Source organism: Papio anubis, chromosome 19 (genome assembly GCF_008728515.1).
Source record: "Papio anubis isolate 15944 chromosome 19, Panubis1.0, whole genome shotgun sequence".
In the NCBI taxonomy this organism is placed as follows: domain Eukaryota; kingdom Metazoa; phylum Chordata; class Mammalia; order Primates; family Cercopithecidae; genus Papio; species Papio anubis.
The window spans coordinates 59,055,137-59,068,219 of NC_044994.1; positions in this window are offsets into that span (position 1 = coordinate 59,055,137).

Below are 13,083 nucleotides of genomic sequence, written 5' to 3' on the forward strand. Positions count from 1 at the left end.
TTCAAATTAAACTAAAGGATTCCGCCTCCTTTCCCTATCGAAGGCAGTATCCCCTCAGACCTGAGGCCCAACAACGACTTCAAAGGATTGTTAAGGACCTAAAAGCCCAAGGCCTAGTAAAACCATGAATAGTCCCTACAATACTCCAATTTTAGGAGTACAGAAACCCAACAGACAGTGGAGGTTAGTGCAAGATCTCAGGATTATCAATGAGGCTGTTGTTCCTCTATAACCAGCTGTACCTAGCTCTTATACTCTGCTTTCCCAAATACCAGAGGAAACACAGTGGCTTACAGTTCTGGACCTTAAGGATGCCTTTTTCTGCATCCCCGTACATGCTGACTCTCAATTCTTGTTTGGCTTTGAAGATCCTTCAACCACAATGTCTCAACTCACCTGAATTGTTTTACCCCAAGGGTTCAGGAATAGCCCCCATCTATTTGTTCAGGCGTTAGCCCAAGACTTGAGCCAATTCTCATACCTGGACACTCTTGTCCTTTGGTACATGGATTATTGACTTTTAGCCACCCGTTCAGAACCTTGTGCCATCAAGCCGCCCAAGCGCTCTTAAATTTCCTTGCCACCTGTGGCTACAGGTTTCCAAACCAAAGGCTCAGCTGTGCTCACAGCAGGTTAAATACTTAGGGCTAAAATTATCCAAAGGCACCAGGGCCCTCAGTGAGGAATGTATCCAGCCTATACTGGCTTGTCCTCATCCCCAAACCCTAAAGCAACTAAGAGGGTTCCTTGGCATAGCTGGTTTCTGCTGCATATGGATTCCCAGGTACGGTGAAATAGCCAGACCATATATATACCAATTAAGGAAACTCAGAAAGCCAGTATCCATTTAGTAAGATGGACAGCTGAGGCAGAAGCAGCTTTCCAGGCCCTGAAGAAGGCCCTAACCCACGCCCCAGTGTTAAGCTTGCCAATGGGGCAAGACTTTTCTTTTTATGTCACAGAAAAAAACAGGAATAGCTCTAGGAGTCCTTACACAGGTCCGAGGGACGAGCTTGCAACCCGTGGCATACCTGAGTAAAGAAATTGTTGTAGTGGCAAAGGGTTGGCCTCATTGTTTACAGGTAGTGGTGGCAGTAGCAGTATTAGTACCTGAAGCTGTTAAAATAATACAGGGAAGAGGTATCTTCCTGTTCTGTCCAGGGGAAGAGATATATCCTGTGTGGATATCTCATGATGTAAATGGCATACTCACTGCTAAGGGAGACTTGTGGCTGTCAGACAACCATTTACTTAAATATCAGGCTTTATTACTTGAAGGGCCAGTGCTGCGACTGCGCACTTGTGCACCTCTTAACCCAGCCACATTTCTTCCAGACAATGAAGAAAAGATAGAACATACCTGTCAACTAGTAATTGCTCAAACCTATGCCACTCGAGGGGACATTTTAGAGGTTCCCTTGACTGATCCCGACCTCAACCTGTACACTGATGGAAGTTCCTTTGTAGAAAAAGGACTTCGAAAAGCAGGGTGTACAGTGGTCAGTGATAATGGAATACTTGAAAGTAATCCCCTCACTCCAGGAACCAGTGCTCAGCTGACAGAACTAATAGCCCTCACTCGGGTACTAGAATTAGGAAAAGTTAAAAGGGTAAATATCTATACAGACTCTAAGTATGCTTACTTAGTCCTCCATGCCCATGCAGCAATATGGAGAGAAAGGGAATTCCTAACTTCTGAGGGAATACCTATCAAACATCAGGAAGCCATTAGGAAATTATTATTGGCTGTATAGAAACCTAAAGAGGTGGCAGTCTTACACTGCCACGGTCATCAGAAAGGAAAGGAAAGGAAAATAGAAAGGAACCGCCAAGCAGATATTGAAGCTAAAAGAGCCACAAGGCAGGAACCTCCATTAGAAATGCTTATAGAAGGACCCCTGGTACAGGGTAATCCGGGAAACCAAGCCCCAGTACTAAGCAGGAGAAATAGAATGGGGAACCTCACGAGGACATAATTTTCTCCCCTCAGGATGGCTAGCCACTGAAGAAGGGAAAATACTTTTGCCTATAGCTAACCAATGAAATTACTTAAAACCCTTCACCAAACCTATCACTTAGGCATTGATAGCACCTATCAGATGGCCAAATCATTATTTACTGGACCAGGCCTTTTCGAAACTATCAAGCAGATAGTCAGGGCCTATGAAGTGTGCCAAAGAAAGAATCCCCTGCCTTATCACCAAGCTCCTTTAGGAGAACAAAGAACAGGCATTACCCAGGAGAAGACTGGCAACTAGGTTTTACCCACATGCCCAAATCTCAGGGATTTCAGTGTCTACTAGTCTGGGTAGACACTTTCACTGGTTGGGCAGAGGCCTTCCCCTGTAGGACAGAAAAGGCCCAAGAGGTAATAAAGGCACTAGTTTATGAAATAGTTCCCAGATTTGGACTTCCACAAAGCTTACAGAATGATAATGGCCCTGCTTTCAAGGCTACAGTAACCTAGGGAGTATCCCAGGCGTTAGGTATACAATATCGCTTACACCGTGCCTAGAGTACACAGTCCTCAGGAAAAGTTGAGAAAACGAATGAAACACTCAAACGACATCTGAAAAAGTTAACCCAGGAAACCCACCTCGCATGGCCTGCTCTGTTGCCTATAGCCTTACTAAGAATCCGAAACTCTCCCCAAAAAGAAGAACTTAGCCCATACGAAATGCTGTATGGACGGCCCTTCCTAACCAATGACCTTGTGCTTGACTGAGAGACGGCCAACCTAGTTGCAGACATCACCTCCTTAGCCAAGTATCAACAAGTTCTTAAAACATTACAAGGAGCCTATCCCTAAGAAGAGGGAAAGGACCTATTCCACCCTGGCGACATGGTATTAGTCAAGTCCTTTCCCTGTAATTCCCCACCCCTAGATACATCCTGGGAAGGACCCTACCCAGTCAGTTTATCTACTCCAACTGCGGTTAAAGTGGTTGAAGTGGAGTCTTGGATACATCACACTCGAGTCAAACCCTGGATACTGCCAAAGGAACCCAAAAATCCAGAAGACAATGCTAGCTATTCCTGTGAATCTCTAGAGGATCTGCACCTGCTCTTCAAACAACAACCAGGAGGAAAGTAACTAAAATCGTAAACCCCCATGGCCCTCCCTTATCGTATTTTTCTCTTGACTGTTATCTTACCCCTTTCACTCTCACTGCACCCCCTCCATGCTGCTGTGTGACCAGTAGCTCCCCTTACCAAGAGTTTCTATGGAGAATGCGGCATCCTGGAAATATTGACACCCCATCGTATAGGAGTTTATCTAAGGGAAACCCCACCTTCACTGCCCATACACATATGCCCCGCAACTGCTATAACTCTGTCACTCTTGGCATGCATGCAAATACTCATTATTAGACAGGAAAAATGATTAATCCTAGTTGTCCTGGAGGACTTGGAACCACTGTCTGTTGGACTTACTACACCCATACCGGTATGTCTGATGGGGTGGAGTTCAAGATCAGGCAAGAGAAAAACCACGTAAAGGAAGTAATCTCCCAGGGTACATAGCAACCTTAGCCCCTACAAAAGGCTAGATCTCTCAAAACTACATGAAACCCTCTGTACCCATACTCGACAAATGGTTCTTCAAATGGAGCCCCAGATGCAGTCCATGACTAAGATCTACCACGGACCCCTGGACCAGCCTGCTAGCCCATGCTCGGATGTTATGACATCGAAGGCACCCCTCCCGATGAAATCTCAACTGCACAACCCCTACTATGCCCCAATTCAGCAGGAAGCAGTTAGAGTGGTCATTGGCCAACCTCCCCAACAGAACTTGGGTTTTCCTGTTGACACAGGGGACTGAGAGACCGGACTAGCTGGAATTTCTAGGCTGACTAAGGTTGCGACTTCCACTCATAGAGGAAGGGCTACCTTCTTCTTTTTGGAGCTAAACAGGGTCTTTTTCATCCTTTTTTAAAGTAATCTAGATGACACAAGACCAGTAATTACACACATTTGCACATGAATTTAATTCATGGCAGACACACTTATTTCCTGTCGTGTAACCTTTTTTTTTTTTTTTAAATAACTGCATCTTATTCCATGCCGACTGCTATTGATAGTGGCACAAGCATTAAATTTTAGGGTTATATGCTTGGAGACCTCTCTTTCTTCTGTCCTAGCTATTACTTTATTTGTGTCGCCTAGAAAAGGACCAGTCCTTAATTTTATCTTAAAAACTGTGATCATGGGAGGCTTAAAATGGGTCATAACATGCATCAGGTTGGTTATTTCCTGGGCTACATACCTTGGATAGAACAGCATTATACAAACAAGTTTCTTTTAGAGTCTTGATACGCTTATAATAACTATAAAATAATAGGACTGTAGCAATCTTTTGTCCTACCTCAGTGACTTGACGTATATACTGGGAACAGCCCTCAGTCTGAGGAGGGTCAGTTGAAGTCTTTACTGTACAAGTCCAAATTTTAAGGAAAATGAGTCCCCTGATGAGTTTCCTCATGGTTTGGCTGTGCATGGACCAGTCAGCTTCCAGGTGTGACTGGAGCAGGGCTTGTCATCTTCAGAGTCACTTTGCAGGGATTGGGGAAGCTGCTCCCATCCACGTACAGCTCGCAGTCTACTGATGTTTAAGGATGGTCTCAGAAGTTGGGTCCACTAGAATAAATTGAGTCCAATACTTCTATACAGCTATGTTTAACTGGGCTCTCAGATACCAGGAGCAAAGTGGCGGGTTTAGGGTGTCGCAAAACTTCAATGATTATGCAGGGATTTTCACAGAGCAAGCTTTGGTATCCGGTTAGTTTAGCATTCATTAGCTAATGGTATCCTTTGGTATTTATTAAAATTATCACAGCATGGGGGGACTTTATGTTTAGGTTTTGCCTAAGAGTTAGCTTATCTGCTTGTGCTAACAGGGCCATTGCTGTCAGGGCCCTTGGACATGGGGGCCAGCCTTTGGAAACCCCGTCTAGTTGTTTTGAGAGATAGGCCACTAAGGGCCCTACAGTCTGGGTTAAAACTCCAACTGCTATTTTTACTCTTTCTGACACATAGAGTGTAAAGAGTTTTGCCAGGTCAAGTAGCCTCAGGACTGGGTCCAACATGAGCTTTTCTTTTTAACTTATGAAAAACTCGTTGCTGTTGGTTGTAATAGATGTAGTTTATTTAATCTACATTTTCTTTGACTGTCATCTACCAAAATGTTCACTTAAATCCTGTAACTATTTGATTTCAAGCTTTAAATTGATCTGGTATTCCTTGTGGGGCTCCAATTGCATCTAAATGGATGTGAGAGTTGAAAGACCTAAAAGGGGCTTCTCTCACTTTAAGATGTCTTATTATTTTTATTTTTATTTTTTTTCTTCCTCTGGTTGACGAAATGCCAGGGTGAAAGGGATAGCCAAATGGACTAAAGCACAAGTGCCACTCTAGTTATTTGGCAGCGTGTCTAGTAAAGGTCCATCACAATACCACCACACATCTGCTCAGGGATGAACAAAGGCTGACTGATTGATAAGCTCTTGAAAATTCTTAAGCTCACTACATCCCTTCAGGTCTTCAAAGAATGCTGTTTCCTCCCTGCCATGAGAAACACGAAGTGAACTTAGAGTTGGGAGACAGAAGCTGGATGGCCCTCGGGGGCTGACCCTCAGGGACTTTGGGATATAGCAGAGAGAGCTTGGCATGACTTACTACTCCAGGCTGTAGAATCCTGGAAAAGAGCTACCATGCAGCCCATGCTGGTTGACTGGAGGACCACCTTAGTGGAAGGGGGACAATCAGGGCCTCTGGCCTGCCATGTGCACAAGCATAACAATTGCTTTTGTTTAACGTGCAGATGGAGTATTTGATCCATTTTAACCAGGCATTTACATCTTGGCATGCTGTCTTAATTGACAAAGTTTGTTTTAAGTCTTTAACTTCTATGATCCTCTAGTAAAATGAATGTTTTATTTAGCACCTATCTTTGTTAGTTTTTAGACCAAAGAAAGCTAAACACCATTTTATATTTAATAATGCTTCTTGTATGATTTTTATACCAGATAAGCTAAAATTTACCTTTATATTAGTGTGTTATTAATATTAAACTTAATTTTAATAAAACCTTGTAGATATATTTAATTTTTCATGTTTGACCATAAGGTAAGATTTTATAGACTCTTTTTAACCTTTCATAATTTTTGTTAAAGAGCAGGTTGATGCTTTAAGGAAAAACTTGTTGCGTTTTTACTTTAATGTCCAGTTCCCAGAAAAACTGGATGATACCTTTTTAACTTTAGCTAGTATGTTTACACACAGAATTTTCTTTATAATTAACATTTTAAAACTTCCTTAAACTTTCAAAACAATAATTTTTTTTAACCTTTTAATGTAGGTTAAACTCCACATTCTTATGCCTCCTTATAATCTTTTTACAAAAGATATATTTTACTTTTCTTATACACCTTGCACATAAACTGTTTTTTCAACAGTACTCAGGAGGCCTTATTACTTTTACATTATACAACATTTTTTGCATAAAATTTTTTGTAATTTTTTTCATGACTTTCGCAGATAATTTTTTGACATGTCTTAATTTTCTGACTTATTATAAACATTTTTTTCTTTAAACAACCAGTTAATTTATTTCAGGACAATAATTTACCATATAACATTCTTTTTATATAAATTCTGCCGACCCCCTTTTTTTCCTTTTCTTGAAATGTTTTAACATAGTTCCTAGTGGGGTGGGCTTATTTGTGCCTGACCTATGCTTTTTTGAGACAAAACACTATGCTCACACCACACGCACACTACAAAACAAATAACAGGTAAAAAGGGCACACACACACTTCTACAGTTTCCATCAAACCAAAATCAAAACCAAAATCAGAGTATCCAGAAATCCAAGCCAGGTCAAAACCAAAACCAAAGTATCGAGCAATCTAAGTCAAGTCAAAAGCAAAAACCAAAGTGCAGGTACAGGCACACCGTGGGTGATCAGGCCACGCTTCCACTCAAATGGAGTGGGCACATTCTCAAGACCGGTCCTGTCAAGCAATTCAAACCAAGTCAAAAGCAAAACCAACACCAAAGTGCTAATAAAGGCACGCCGTGGGTGATCAGGCCACACTTCCACTCAAATGGAGTGGGCAAGTTCCAAAGACTAGTCTTACCAAGTTTCAGATGTCCGGACTCCAAGTGCCAGTTTCTTCCCAGTGTTCAGCCACTGTGTTAATCCTCCACTGGGGGCCCACGACGCGCTGCTCTGATGAGGCGTTCCACCAGGGCAATTGCCTACCCGGGAGCTCTCTCAGGCTGGCTGGAGTCCCCCCAGGGATGCTCCACAGGGCGGGCCTAAGCCGCCGAAGGGGCTGCCTAGGCCGTCTGTCAGTCACCTCACTTCCGGGTCAGGGAACCAAGAAGTGTAGCAGAAGGAACCGCAGACAAAACCTCTCAGACACCAAGTTGTAGAAGGAAGGGCTTTATTCAGCTGGGAGCATTGGCAAGCTACTGCATTAAAATCTGAGCTCCCTGGGTGCACAATTTCTGTTCCTTTTAAGGGCTCATAACACTAAAGATTTCATATGCAAGGGTCGTGATTAATTGAGCAATCTAGGGGATACGTGACAGGGGTTTCATGCACTGATAGTCAGAAAGAAACAGAACAGGGCAGGGAGTTTTACAGTGTTCTACACAATGTCTGGAATCTATGAATAACATTGGTTTCTAAGTTATGAGTTGATTTTTAACTACTGGGTTTAGGCCAGGCAGGCCCAGGCCTGGTTTTGGGTCTGGTGCTGCGCTGCCTGTCTTTGGTTTTACTTCCTTGTTTTTTCCTTAAAACAGCTACTGAGTATAAAACAATATAAAACAATATAAGAGGGTCTCTTTTCTCACAACCACTCATAGACTGCTAAAGTGTTCAAACTGTGTTCAAATAAGGCAAAGGCCAACCTGTAACCAATCCAGCTATTTCTGTACCTCACTTCCGATTTCTGTATGTCACTTCCCTTTTTTTATCTATAAATTTATTCTGACTAGGAGGCATCCCTGGAGTCTCTCAAATCTGGTGTGATTCTGGGGGCTGCCCAATTTATGAATCATTCATTGCTCAGTTAAACTCCTTTAAATTTAATTTAGCTGAAGGTTTTCTTTTAACAGATCTAACTGTGTTTTTGTAGCCATTAGCCAAACCTTTTTTATCTCATCTCTCCACTACCTTTCTCAGCCTCTGGCAACCATCATTCTATTCTCTATCTCTCTGAAGCTTGTTACCTGGAGGCTACATCTCCATGATAAAACCTTGATCTCCACAACCCCTTAGCACCAAGATATTTCTTTCTACTAATACCAAGTCTTTAGATAATAACTCTTTCAACAAAGTGCTAATCAGAACATTTGAATCTGCCTATAACCTGGTAACTGCTGCTTCCAATTGTGCAGACTTTCCAGTCTGAACTAATGGACATCTGACAAGTATTGATTGATGTCTTATGTCTCCCTGAAATATATAAAATACTAAACTGTATTCTGACCACGGGTGCATATTCTCAGGATCTCCAGAGGGCTGTGTCAGGGGTCATTGGTCACTCATATTTGGTTCAGAAAATTTCTCAAATATTTTACCAAGTTCAACTATTTATGTCAACACATATCTTTGCTATTGTATCTCTTCAATATATTGATTTCCTTTCTATATATATCCAGCAGTGGGATTGCTCAACCGTATGGTAGCTCTAAAGGAACCTCCTTGCTGTTCTCAATAATGGTTGCACTAATTTACATTCCCGTCAACAGTGTGTGAGGGTTCCTCTTTCCCCACATCCTCACCAACATTGTTATGGCTTGTCTTTTGAATAAAAGCCATTTTGAATGAGATAAGATGACATGCCATAGTTTTGATGTAATTTTCTTTCGATATATCTGTCTCTCACTTCATAAAAGGAAAGCATAATGTCCTACATGGGACATTTTACAATGGTCCTTTCATCTCTAGGAATAAAACCTTCTGAATGAATACAAAAAGGGCTGAATCTATTGTGAATATGTAGAATTTGATGACAAGTTCCATAAAGCAAAAAAGGAAAAAAGGTTTGTATCGTTAATATTATAAAGCAGGCTTGTTTTTCCCTCCAAGTTACAAACTTATGACATAGTCTTTTTCTTCCTTCCTCTCTTCCTTCCTCTTTTCACTATGTTAGAATTAAGAGATGAGATAATTGTCATGAGGACACCTATTAATATATTTATTTGAATTTAAAATTTAATTTTCTGTCTTAAATAAGTTTGATTGATTGATCATACTTTACAATTGAGACTGGCTTTGCTGACTAGATAACCTTGTAGACAATTTTCTCAAATGAAATAAAATAAATATGTAGTACCAATATTTATATCAATATTTTAGTAATATTGTTTATGCCTATACAGTTTTAAAACTGGAAGAAACTATTTTGTTTTCAACTGTTAAAACTTTTAAATGTTTTAGATATTAACATGACAGTATACAAGAGGGCAAAGAGGTTTTCAAAATTATTTCAGAAAATGTGGTCCAAATGTTTGTAAAATAGGTTAAGATCTTTCCATTTCCCTAATTTATTAGAGCTTAAACTCAGGCCTATAGATATTGAGTCTGTTTTTCACTATCAGATAAAAACCCTCGACAAGTGGGCTTTTTTGTTTGTTTGTTTTTGTTTTTTTGGCTATAATTAAATATATTTCACATCATATGCTTATGCAACTGAATTTAAACATGATTAGAATATGTTCAAATTATTTTTGTTTATGTTTCACGCCCCCTCAAACACTTCATATATTGAAGCCCTAACCCCTAATGTGACTATATCCGGAGATTGTGTTTTTAGGAGGTAATTAAGGTTAAGTGAGGTCAAGGAGAGAATGTAGTCCTAATTCCATAGGATTGTGCCTTGTAGAAGAGGAAGATTGATTCTCTCTTCTCTTCTCTTTTTCTTTCTCTTCACAGTGAGAAGGTGACTGTCTGCGAGAGCCAGGAAGAGAGCTCTCAGCAGCAGCCAAACTCTCCTGGAACTTACTCTTTAACTATACAGCCTCCAGATTTGCGAAAAACAAATTTCTGTTGTTTATAAATTATCTGGTCTTGGGTATTTTGTTACAGAACAGGAATAAACTGAAACACCTCCATGCGACAAATTATATTAGGGTTCTTCAGAGAAACAGAAAAATAGGATATAGATTTAGCTATAGGAGGAGATTTATTTTGGGAATGGCTCATGTCATTATGAAAGCCAAAAAAAAAAAAAAAACCCCACAAAATGTCATCTGCAAGCTGGAGCACCTGAAAGTCTAAGAAACAGGGAAGCCAATGATGGAACTTCCAGTTCAAGTCCAAAGAGAGAGATTGGAGGTGCTCATGTTGTCCTGAAGTACAAAGGCCCTTAAAAGGAGCTCCAGTGTTTGAGAGGAAGAGAAGATGAATGTCCCAGCTTAAGAAGAGAGGCAGCAAACTTGCTCTTTGTTTGCCTATGATGATGCCCACCCACATAGGTGAAGACAGATATTCTGGTTCTTCTTTATTCATTTACTAATTCAAAAGCTACTCTCTTTTAGAGACCACCATAAGCCTACCCAGAAATAGTGCTTTATCACCTATCCAGGCGTCCCTTAACCCAGTTATTTGACACAAAATTAACCACTACATAAATACTATTAATGTGAGTACAATTTGAGGAAATAGCAGCTATCTAAATGTTACTTAATAAAAATGAAGGCATCGTTTAGATAAAATCATTTGTTAAAATGCTAACATTTATCCACTAAGATAAACTTTAATACTGTAGCCATCTTATGTCACTTTCTGCCACTCTATATAAATTTAACCATAGTATATATTAGCATCATCAACAAATTAAATATTTCTAAATAATACACTTCAGTTACATGTTTCTGACACATATAAATATCAGGAGGAGAAAATTATAAAACATATGAAAGAATTTTAAACATTCTTCAAGAGTTACTTGAAGATATTTGGAAAACATTTTGAAAGCAGCCATTACGTTTATGTATCTTCATATAATTCATTAAAAGTATAATTTTAAAAACTTCTAAAAATATATTATTTTTAACATGTAATTGCCTTAAAATATCAAACACAAATTAGGTCTATGTCTAAGCATATCTCTTAAAATATGGCATGAGTCTAGCCTAGAAAACTCTGTACAAAGTCTGATGATGGTGAAGCTGAGGTCAGATTTTAATTGATGCATGTAATGTAGTTTCGTGTTCAGAAATGTTATTCAGGGAGTTTTATGTAATAATTATAAAGGTATCCAGGTGACAATATAAGGATCAATAAGTTCATTTTCTTCATATTAAGGAAACAATTCAAAGGATGCGTTAATGATGAAAAATTAACTAAGCTCTTAAATTAATTATCCTCAAATATAATTCTCAGTTTAAAGTTATAGTGCCTGTCACTTGGAATTCATTAAGACATAGTAATTGGTATAATAGTTTGAAAAAAAACTGAAGTGAGAAACACTTACTTTTTAAAATTCATGATATTGTTTGGCTGTTCAACCACTAAATCAATGAGCTTTAGTGCATCAGAGAAAGAGCAATAATGGCTACAATAATAGATTTGTTGCTCAGTTTTAACTGTCAATCTATTTCTGATTTTATACTATGACTGTTGTCTTACCAGGAAGGCTTTGACAAAACAAAAGTGGGCTTTATCTACTTTGAAGACGTTATGTTTACATATCAAGAAATTAACCCAGTGAACTCAGAATGGAATTTTTTGCTGATTCAGACCCTCACTCTTCGAATTTATTTATTTATTTATTTATTTTGAGGTGGAGTCTCACTCTATTACCCAGGCAGGAGTGCAAGGGCATGATCTTGGCTCACTGCAATCTCTGCCTCCTGAGCTCAAGCGATTCTCCTGCCTCAGCTTCCGAGTAGCTGGGATTACATGCGCGCACCACCATGCTTGGCTAATTTTTGTATTTTTAGTAGAGACAGGGTTTCACCAATGTTAGCCAGGCTGGTCTCAAACTTCTGACCTTGTGATCCACCCGCCTCGGCCTCTCAAAGTTGTGAGCCACCACACCAGGCTCTGGGATTACAGATGTGAGCCACCACACCGGGCTCACTCTTTGTTTCTTAGTAACGATATTCCAAATTTTTAGGCTGGCCTCTAATGCTGTCGCAGGCAGTAAGTTACCATTAGTCTTGTCCTGTCATGACAACTGCTTTCCTTTTGCCAGGTACTCATTTCACCAGTTCCCCTCCCCTGTAGAAGGGACAGCAATTGTGACTTTTGAGTGATGTGACTTAAGCCATTGATATGTAAGGGGCAATCTTTTGGGGCTTCTGGGGACAATTTTAGTTGTATCTAGGTTAAAATAAGTATTTCTGTCTCATACACCTCAATTTTCTGTTTTAGAATGTGATCGTCTGTGTCAATTTTCATAATAAAGCGATACTCTTTTTTTTTTTTCTTGTTCTAGAGACATGGTCTCATTCTGTCACTCAGGCTAGAATGTGGTGGTATGATCATAGCTGACTACAGCCTTGAAACTTTGATTTCAAGCAATCCTCCCACTTCACCCTCTTGAATAACAAGGAGTACAGGCTTGCAACACCACACCTACCTAACTAAAATAAAGTTTGTTGTTTTTTTTTCTAGCGATGGGGTCTTGCTATGTTGCCCAGGCTGATCTCAAACACCTGACCTCAAGTGATCCTCCTGCCGGGACCTCCAGTGCTGGAATTACAGGTATGAGGCACTGCACCTGGCTAAGGCAATGCTGTTAAGGTAAAATGTCAACATGTATATCGAGGTATACCCAAAGGATGGGGTACAAACTAACTAGGACCAACCTACACAATTATTAGGTAGGAAAAAGACATTTTTCTTTGTTTGTTTAAATTAGGCTATTACATTGATTTCCATTAGTAACAGCTGATAATATTCCTAAAGGGAAAGACCCAAACATATAGAACTCAATGTTGTACAGAAAAGCAATCAAAAGCCACATTTTATATCCCAAACTCTGGTTTGTTCTAGGGGACACCATATTAAAAAAATATCTTTACTAAAGAAATAAATAATGATAGGACCTGAGTTCT